Below are 11,316 nucleotides of genomic sequence, written 5' to 3'. Positions count from 1 at the left end.
CAGCAGTGAAAGCGCGCAGTCCTAACCACTGGACCTCCAGGGGATTCCCTAGAAGGCTAGAATAACTATCTTTTCAGTAAAGAATACAAATGGACAGGGTATGATTCTCAGTACACAAATGCAGATATGCAATAAACATTTTATTTTCTATAGTGCAACCTAATGTTTACTCTGAACCTTATTCCACTGGAGTGGGAGAAAATACATTATCAGTCTTCCTTGAGGTTTCTCTCCCTACCCCACCCTAATTTCGGCCACATTTCTGGGGGCTAAAGTGCTTGGGAATAGGGCCTATCTGGTTCCTGGTCATCAATTCACACAGGTTGCTGCAGAAGTTTTTACCTTTGTACTGGTGTGGCCCTTTCAGGTACAGCAGTAGCTATTTCCTTGCCATACTTAAGCCACAAGAAATCTTTTGTCAAGCTAATATTGAATTCTCCACCTAGAACAAGAGGTTGCTAAGAGTTTGGCCTGTACAGTGTTGACCGACATAGTTTATTCATTCATTGATGACATAGATTATTCCCTCCATTTCTGACTCAAAGTCTCTCATGAGGTTGCAATCAGATGTCAGCCAAGGATGCAGTTATCCAAAGGCTTGACTGGAGCTAGAGGAATTACTTCCAAGGTATGGCTGACAATTTGGTGCTGGCTATTGGTAGGAGGCCTTAGATCCTCTCCAAATGGGCTCCTCTATAGGGCTGTTTGAATGTCCTCACAGCATGAGGGCTGGCTTCTCCCAGAGTGAGCAATCCCAGTGACAGAGAGAACTAGGTGGAAGCTCTCTTTACAACTTATCTTCACAGTTGCAGAGCAATCACTTATAATAATACCCTTATTCCCAGACCCCTGTCCTGGGTCTTGTGCCTCAGAGGGCCTCATGCTTTGGAAGGCCTTCCTGGAAATTTTCTAAGTCTCCCTCATGTGCCTGGGACCAACCTGGGCCAGTAGTGCCATCAAGGTTCAGCCCAGACCAGGTCCTGCTGAGCCCTTGTCCCAATTTCTCCCCTTCATGGGGTTCTCCAATTCCAGGATGCCCGAGAAACTCTGAAACTCATGCCTGTGGCATTATTCCAAGGCCCTGTGATCAGGTCTCAATTCCAAGAGGGCATCCTGGTGAGCCGATCACTCGTGCTAGCCAGCACAGTATTTCTTTTGTGGAATCGCATGAGATTGGGTCTCCAGGATCATGCTGACATGCCTACTTGGGGGTCAGACAGAAGATGAGCTCAGGCCTCTGGGCTACCAACAGTCTTCTACTAACCTTTGGGCTTGAGGTGTATGTATGGGTTCCTGTATTGATCCTCTCCTGTCAGTGTTCTGACTGTGGAGCTGTGTGAGGTCCATAGCACCAGAGGACAACAGAATGACAGCGGGCATCTTTTATCCTGTACATCACTACACTCAAGCCACTTCCACCCCCACCCCCTGCCCACCCTACCACTGGCACCCAGGGTAGTCACTCCATCTCCTCCAAAGACTCTGGGACGTATGTCAGGCAGTCCTCTGGGAGTAGCCCCCATTTCCTCCTCCAAGATCACTTCTGGGTGCTTTTGAGACTGTTGCTCCACAGTGCCAACAGGCCCTTCCCAACTAATGTCCTCTTTTGCTTCTGAATGCTGTGGTGATACAATGTTCTCACCCATGTCAGTCTTAAGTCATGCCAAAGGAGGCATGCACAAATGATATCATTCCTCTTGCTCTATCCATGATGTGTGGAAGGTAAGGATGTGGTTAACACTGAAAGAGATCACAGTCTGGGAATGCTGTGATTATGGTTTAAAGAGTATAAGAGAAGGTATGGTTAGAAGAGGTGTTGTTCTATGCTTATGGTATAAAATTCTGAATGAAAATTTAACATGACCATAAAACAAATTATTGTTCAAATTTTCTTGCATATTCTGGGTAAGACTTGCATTTGTGGTCACCATAAACAAAGCACAGTAATAATTTTTGAGAGAGTCATGGGTGACATGTGGATAACGTGGTGTCATGGGTAATGATATAACCTGGAGAAAACAAATAGTATAAGGGAACTACAGGAACAAGAATATCTATATTGTTTCACTATAAACAGAGTACAAAGACCCTTGGCATTGTATTAACAGTGTTACTAAACAACCCAATCAAAAAATGGGCAGAAGATCTAAATAGACATTTCTCCAAAGACATACAGATAGCCAAAAAGCACATGAAAAGATGCTCAACATTGTTAATTATTAGAGAAATGCAAATCAAGACTATGATGAGGTATCACCTCACGCTGGTCAAAATGGCCATCATCAAAAAGTCTACAAACAGGCTTCCCTGGTGGTGCAGTGGTTAAGAATCCGCCTGCCAATGCAGAGGATACGGGTTCAATCACTGGTCCGGGAAGGTCCCACAGGCCGCAGAGCAACTAAGCATGTGCTCCACAACAAGAGAAGCCACCGTAATGAGAAGCCAGTGCACCGCAACGAAGAGTAGCCCCTGCTTGCCGCAACTGGAGAAAGCCCATGTGCAGCAGCGAAGACCCAATGAAGCCAAAAATTAAAAAATAAAAAAAATAAGGTTTAAAAAAAATGTCTACAAACAATACATGCTGGAGAGGATGTGGAGAAAAAGGAACCCTCCTATACTGTTGGTGGGAATGTAAACTGGTACAGCCACTATGGAGAACAGTATGGAGGTTCCTTAAAAAACTAAAAATAGAATTACCATATGACCCAGCAATCCTGCTACCGAGCATATACCCAGAGAAAACCATAATTCAAAAAGACACATGCACCCCAATGTTCATTGCAGCACTATTTACAATAGCCAGGTCATGGAAGCAACTTAAATGTCCATCGACAGTGGAATGGATAAAGAAGATGTGGTACATATATACAATGGAATATTACTCAGCCATAAAAAAGAATGAAATAATGCCATTTGTAGCAACATGGTTGGACCTAGAGATTATCATACCAAGTGAAGTAAGTCAGATAAAGACAAATATCATATGATATCACTTATATATGTAGAATCTAAAATGATACAAATGAACTTATTTACAAAACAGAAACAGACTTACAGACTTAAAAAACAAACTTATGGTTACCAAAGGGGAAAGGGAGGGGGGCATGGATAAATTAGGAGTATGGGATCAACACACTACTATATGTAAAATAGATAAGCAATAAGGATTTACTGTATAACACAGGGAACTATATTTAATATCTTGTAATAAACTATAATGTAAAATAATCTGAAAAATATATATAATTGAATCACTTTGCTGTACACATGAAACTAACACAATATTATAAATCAACTATACATCAGTTTTTTTTAAAGTGTTACTATTACTTTTCTCCTTGTAGGAGATATGAAATTAGCCAGCAATGACACATTTGACAGTAAAGAACATGAAGAACATTATTTCTGAACCTGAACAAGAAGAGATGATACCTGGACACTGAAAAATCATCACATCCTCTGATGTGTACAATAAACTGATTGCTATCCATTAGTCTAAGTCTTCATCAATAAGTCATTATACCTCGTATAGGCTCATAGATTTGGTAATCCATTTTAAAAATGAGATATAATTCACATACTATAAATTCCTCCTTTTGGAGCTTGTACAATTCAGTATTTTTTTTTAGTATATTAACATCACCACTACCTAATTCTAAAACATTTTTGTTACCCCCAAAAGAAACCCTGTACCCGTGAGCAGTCCTCCCCATTCCCCTTTCTCCACAGTGTTGGCAACCATTAACTTCCTTTCTCTATGAATTTGCCTATTCCGGACATTTCATGTATTAGAATCATACAATATGTGGCCTTTTGTGTCTAACTTCTTTAACAGCATAATGTATTCAAGGTTCATTCAAGTTGTAGCATGTTATCAGTAATTCACTCCTTTTCATGGCTGAATTACATTTCATTGTATGGCAATACCACATTTTGTTTGTCCATTCGTCCATTGACATTTGGGTTGTTTCCACTTTTTGGCTATTATGAATAATGCTGCTGTGAACATTCATGTACAAGCTTTTGTGTGAACATATGTTTTAATTTCTCTTCGGTCTATTCCTAGGAGTGGAATTGCTGGATCTGGAGCCATAATTGGGGTGGTTTTTCTAAAATGGCCTTGAATGCTTGACACTTATCAAGAGATTAAGTCTATTTCCTCTCCCCTGGATCTGGACAAGCTTATAACTGCTTCCCATAATAGACTACAGAAGAAGTAGTGCTGTATAACTGCCAGGACTAGCTCATAAATGCTGTGCAGCTTCTGCCTGTTTCTCTTGGAGCACTTCTACTTGGAATACTCTCTGGAGACTCTCTTAGAACCCAGCTGCTAGCTTGTGAGTCTAAGCTATTTGAAGAGGCCATGTAAAGGTTCTCCCACCAACAGTTGCAACTGAATCCAACGTCTGAGTCATCCTAGCCCAGATGTTACACATGTGAGCAATGGAGTCTTCAGATGATTCCAGCCTCCAGAGGATTCCAGCAATTCAAGTCTTCCCAGCTGATACCCTGCTGTGCCCTATCCAAATTCCTATCTCATAGACTCCACAGGCCTAATCAAATGATTGTTGGTTTATGCCAAGTTTGGGGTGGCATGGATAAATGTGGTCTTTCTACAAATCAGTAAGAAAAAGACCAAACCAACAGAAAAAAGGGCAAAGGGTGTAAACAGGCAGTTCACCCAAGAGAAAACCCAAATGGCCAATAAACACTGAAAAGTATATGTTCATTCTCACTAGTAACTAGTAAAATGCAAATTGAAACAATGGTATACCATTTTACACAAGATTGACAAAATCAAAAAGTCTGACAACTCCAGTATTGGTGAAGAAGTGGAAAAACAGGAAATCATACGCTATTGGTGTAATGAAAAACTAGCATAAACATTTTGGAGAACAATTTGACAAGATCCGGCAAAGCTGAAATGAACATACCTCATAACTTCTAGGTATATATTTTAAGGCATATGTATAAAGATACAAAACTAAAGCTATTTATTGCAACATTTCTTGAAAGAAAAAAATTAGAAACACGGTATATTTATACCATGCATTCTCAACTGGGGCAATATCACCCTGAAAGGGGTGAAAATTGGTTCTTAGGGATGCCAAAAATTAGATGTGGTCTATGGTATTGACCCTCCAAAGCTCAATCCTATCGAACAAAAATCTTATTCCTTAGTATTTAATTTCTGTTGTTGGGAGAAATTAAAATTAAATGTTATTCATTTAATAACTCATAATTAATGAAGTTTTCCCCTTGGGGGAAATTACAAAAGAAAGGTTGAAAAACAGATTAATACAGTGAAAAATCGTGCTGCTGCTACAACAAATGTAATACGTTTATATGTATCAACATGGACTCCTCCTGAACACAATGTGAATGAAAACAAATTACATGATGTTACACGCAAAATGGTGCAGTTGACTTAAATGTAAAATAACACCCAGAACAATAATATATATTGCTTAAATATATGCATAGCAAAGGTTTAAAAAAAAAAAACGGACTGTATAAACATTAGATTCGTGACAATAAGAATCTCAGAGGAGAATGCTTGGTGAATGAGATTAGGGAAAGGAAGTTTCAACATATTTATAATATCCTATCTTTTTTTAAATAAATTTATTTATTTTATTTATTTATTTTTGGCTGCGTTGGGTCTTCATTGCTGCACGCGGGCTTTCTCTAGTTGCAGAGATTGGGGGCTACTGTTCATTGCAGTGCGTGGGCTTCTCATTGCGGTGGCTTCTCTTGTTGCAGAGCACCGGCTCTAGGCATACAGGCTCAGTAGTTGTGGCACGTGGGCTCAGTGGTTGTGGCTCACGGGCTCAGTGGTTGTGGCTCACAGGCTCTAGAGAGCAGGCTCAGTAGTTGCGGCACACAGGCTTAGTTGCTCTGTGGCATGTGCGATCTTCCCGCTCCAGGGCTTGAACACGTGTCCTCTGCAATGGCAGGCGGATTCTTAACCACTGCGCCACCAGGGAAGTCCTATAATATCCTATCTTTATGAGAAATTATCTGAAGAAAAAGTTATGAAATCTTAACATTCATTAATTCTAACCAACAGGAATGTGGGCATTTATTTTTATTCTCTGCATTTTTCTGGTTTTTTTTTTCTCCCAAACTTTTCAAATTGAAAGAAAATGAAAATTTAAATATTAAAAAATCCTTTTTTTTTTTAGGTGTAGGTGCAGTGCATCTGTTTTGAGTGGGTCTGTGTCAATGAAATCCAATTTAGCAAGATAGAATATGAATGGATGAAGCAGACAAGGTTTGCATATAAAACAAATAGTTTTTAAAAACCCTGCCTGCTTCACCCTCGGCTCTCAGGCCCCTACGGACCTCCCCTCCATCCTGTCTCTAATCCAGGGGAGGGAATTTCTTCTTGGTTTGGTGAAATGAAGAGCCTTCTCCTTTCTTATCTGGCCAAGACACTATGCCCACACCCTTGAGTATTTTGCCAATGAGCGAAACGCTTGGCAGGCATTATTTGTACACCGACCCTGTCCTACTTGCCATATTTTCCCCCAAGGCAATAAGCATAAAGCAAAGTAACTGCTTGATAGGGGAAAATAGGGGAAAAATAAAGGGGAACATCTTAAAATGTGATTTAAGACACTCAGCCATAGCTGCCATGTTTGGAGTATTTACTATCTGATATCTAGATCCTTTTACAACATTGTGAAAAAAAATTTAAATATTTATTTATTTATTTGGTTGCACTGGGTCTTAGTTGCGGCAGTTGGGCTCCTTAGTTGTGGCATGTGGACTCTTAGTTGTGGCATGCATGTGGAATCTAGTTCCCTTATCATGGATCGAACCTGGGCTCCCTGCACTGGGAGCATGGATACTTAACCACTGCGCCACCAGGGAAGTCCCACAACATTGTGAAATTTAAACTGACAAGATTCCTAAATTAGACTTTGTTTTTCTCCCCTTTGCTTCTTTATTTGTCCACATCACTGTCTACCCTTTGGTTCCCATTCTACCCACAAATGCCAAGCTCAGTTACATAAAAGGCACCTCCCAGGAGAGCCTGGAACCTGGCTTTTAGAAAGCATAGAAATATTCTTAGGAAATGGCTCAAAGAGACTGTTTCTATATAGGACAGAGGCCCAGGGAAATGGCCATCACCCAGTTCACCTGAAGATCCTCAGTGTGTATATGTCCAACCTAAAGTTAAGGGAGCATTTACCTGGGTCTGAGAGGTTTCCCAGGATGCAGGACTCTCAGTGCTAAAAGTAGAACAGGCAAATTGGGATGATTGCCAGCCCTAAACCTGGGACAGAATTGGGGTATAGGATGGAGGGCTAGGCAGGGAACATGGCAGGAGAAGAGAAAGCTAAGTGACCTCCTCCCACAGGAATAAATTTGAAGGAAAATTCTGTTGGGTTTCCAATTATTTCAAAGAGCATATATGCAAATATTAACCAAGAAGCAAAAGACCTCAGGAAGATCTCTTAAACCCTGTAACTTCCTCATATTTGTAATGTTATTGTCTGTTTTTATTAGTGAGCAGAAGCAAAACATGTAATTATAGGTTAATTTTTTTCTTTTTATTTGCTTTCTGTAATAATACTAGTTAATATGTATTGCGTGCTGCTTTTTGTATGCTAGACAGTGTTTAAGATGCTTTATATTATAAACTAATTTAATCCTTGCAATCACCCTGCAAGGCAGGAGCAAGTATTACATTTAAGATGAGGAAACTAAGACTCAGTTCACCCAAGGTCACAGAGCTCAAATTTGAGCTCTGGATACCTCATTCTGAAGCCCATACTTTTTTTTTTTTTTTTTGGCTGTGCTGGGTCTTAGTTGTGGCACTCGGGATCTTTAGTTGCGGCATGCAGGCTCTTAGTCACGGCATACGGGATCTAGTTCCCTGACCAGGGATTGAACTTGGGTCCCCTGCATTGGGAGCACGGAATCTTAACCACTGGACCACCAGGGAAGTCCCTCAATCATTTTTTCCCCATGTGTTTATTTATTTATTTATTTATTATACAGCAGGTTCTTATTAGTTATCTGTTTTATACATATTAGTGTATACATGTCAATCTCAATCTCCCAGTTCATCCCACCCCCCCACCACCACCACCCCCCTCTTTCCCCCCTTGGTGTCCATACATTTGTTCTCTACATCTGTGTCTCTATTTCTGCCTTGCTAACTGGTTCATCTGTACCATTTTTCTGGGTTCCACATACATATGTTAATATATATTTGTTTTTCTCTTTCTGACTTACTTCACTCTGTATGACTCTAGTCTCTAGATCCATCCATGGATCTACAAATGACCCAATTTCATTCCTTTTTATGGCTGAGTAATGTTCCACTGTATATATGTACCACATTGAAGCCCGTACTTTTTTTTTTTTTTTTTTTTTTTTTTTTTACGGTACGCGGGCCTCTCACTGCTGTGGCCTCTCCCGCTGCGAAGCACAGGCTCCGGACGCGCAGGCTCAGTGGCCACGGCTCACGGGCCCAGGCGCTCCACGGCACGTGGGATCTTCCCGGACCGGGGCACGAACCCACGTCCCCTGCATCGGCAGGCGGACTCTCAACCACTGCGCCACCAGGGAAGCCCGAAGCCCGTACTTTTAATCGTTAAGCTATACTTCCTCTCACTGTAAAATTGGCATGTATTTGCATGTTAATGCAATTTTGTAAAGTTTTGTCTTTTTTAAAAAAATAAAATCTTTGAAAGAAAATAGCAGTTGTACTTGACCTTAAGGGCTAAGGGCGATTAAGAAATGGTGGGGAGGAGGTGGGAAGACAGCAACAGATTCTTCATCCCAGAAGTTAGGGAGGAGGTGAAAAGCAGGCTGAATTCCTCAGCCTAGGGCAAGGATGGAGAGGAGCAGAAGCAGGACAACTTGGAATGACTGGGGGCCCTACTCTCAACTTAACCGTAGGGAGGCTGAGCGGTTCCCCAACAAATGGCGATAAACGTGGCTTCCCCGAGGTCACGTCTTCTGAATCTTACACCTTTCCTTGTCTACTTTTATAACGCCACTCCCTCCTTCAAACTCACTGACCTTGTTCTGCTCTATGGTTATGAGAACAAGCAGCTAACAGGAAAAACCACATTAAAATCCACATCATCATCTATAAATGTGTGAGTATTCAACATTCTGTTTAAGATTCAGGAGGAGGCTTTTCACTTCCCAGATCTCATTTGCATTTCCACTGACATCTGGAAGACAGGAGTGAAGAAAATTGAGCTTTCCTTTTCCAATTACAGTATTGTGGGCTGTTACTACTGAAGACTGGCAGGAGAAAAAGACTAAAAAATATAGTTTGCCACATGAAAGAATGCTCAACATCATTAATCATTAGAGAAATGCAAATCAAAACTACAATGAGATATCATCTCACACCAGTCAGAATGGCCATCATCAAGAAATCTAGAAACAATAAATGCTGGAGAGGGTGTGGAGAAAAGGGAACACTCTTGCACTGCTGGTGGGAATGTGAATTGGTACAGCCACTATGGAGAACAGTATGGAGGTTCCTTAAAAAACTACAAATAGAACTACCATATGATCCAGCAATCCCACTATTAGGCATATACCCTGAGAAAACCATAATTCAAAAAGAGACATGTACCAAAATGTTCATTGCAGCTCTATTCACAACAGCCTGGAGCTGGAAACAACCTAAGTGTCCATCATCGGATGAATGGATAAAGAAGATGTGGCACATATATACAATGGAATATTACTCAGCCATAAAAAGAAACGAAATTGAGTTATTTTTAGTGAGGTGGATGGACCTAGAGTCTGTCGTACAGAGTGAAGTAAGTCAGAAAGAGAAAAACAAATACCGTATGCTAACACATATATATGGAATATAAGAAAAAAAATGGTCACGAAGAACCTAGGAGCAAGATAGGAATAAAGACACAGACCTACTAGAGAATGGACTTGAGGATACGGGGAGGGGGAAAGGTAAGCTGGGACAAAGTGAGAGAGTGGCACGGACATATATACACTACCAAACGTAAGGTAGATAGATAGTGGGAAGCAGCCGCATAGCACAGGGAGATCAGCTCGGTGCTTTGTGACCGCCTGGAGGGGTGGGATGGGGAGGGTGGGAGGGAGGGAGATGCATGAGGGAAGGGATGTGGGAGCAGATGTATATGTATGACTGATTCACTTTGTTATAAAGCAGAAACTAATAAAAAAATGTTAAAAAAATATATAGTTTGCAAGATTTTTTACTATCAACTCCGTCCCTTTTAACTTTTCAGAGTTCAGCGATTAACAGTAACAAGAGTATTAGAAGAATGCTTTACTCTTTTCAGAGTAATTTTCCATCTGTAATTTCACTTTATCTGTATAACAACTCAGTGGAGAAGGTAATGCAGATATTATTAGTTCCATTTTACAGATGAGGAATCTGAAACTCAAATAGATTAAGTTAGTTTCTGTAAAGAGCTATGAGAGATGCTTCATTCTTAGAAGTAATTAACTCTCTCCATTTTACTGTGGAGCTTCAGTCTGAGTTCCAGATCAATTACTTTAGTATCTCCCAGCACTCTGAAGTCTACACTCTGCTATCCCATCACCACTTCCAAGCCCCAAACACTTGGCCAACCTCTTCATCTGCTTTCCCTGGTCCTGCCTCTGTCATGTAGTGCAGGTAGTGAAACAGAGCAAAGGGCTCCTGTGCCCAAGGTGCAGAAAACCAACCTCTGACAGCAGGAGTTTGTAGCAAAGTAAGGATTTATTGCAGGGTGCCAAGTAAGGGAGTGGGAGACAAGCCTCAGATCCTTTCCCACTCAGTCTCTAAGTTAGGGGCTTTTTAAAGGGTAAGAGCAAAGAGGCTGGGATTAATGATCATCTTGTGATAGTTCTGTGACACTTCTTAATCATAGTTTTGGAAGCCAGAGTATCTCTGGTTTATGAGTCTCTGGCCAGGTGGTCCATGGCTTGGGGGTCTGTTAGCTCATCTTGCCCTGGAGAAACAATCTGAGTTTGTACGGTAGTGATATTATCTACAACAGCAGTTTTAGTCATTAACGCTGTTATTGACAACAGCAATTTTAGCCATCTGACTCTGACTGATTAGCACTCAGTTAGTACAGGATTGAGGTCAGAGGGGACCGGAAAGGGAATAAAGTTTTGGATAGAGAGGTTAATCATAAACTCCACAGGGAAACTCGGTTTTAGGGGGACTCGGTTTCAGTAGAAAGGCACTACATTTGTATAACCGTTGCTTACTGCACTGACTTCTTGCATCACTATTCACAACTAATGACACAAATCTTTTCTTCCTTAAGGCTTCAACATATCTTTTTTTCTTTGTCTTAC

This window comes from Mesoplodon mirus (assembly GCF_964341445.2).
Source record: "Mesoplodon mirus genome assembly, chromosome: 11".
In the NCBI taxonomy this organism is placed as follows: domain Eukaryota; kingdom Metazoa; phylum Chordata; class Mammalia; order Artiodactyla; family Ziphiidae; genus Mesoplodon; species Mesoplodon mirus.
The sequence above is the reverse complement of the archived record's forward strand: the minus strand, read 5'-3'. Positions refer to the sequence as shown.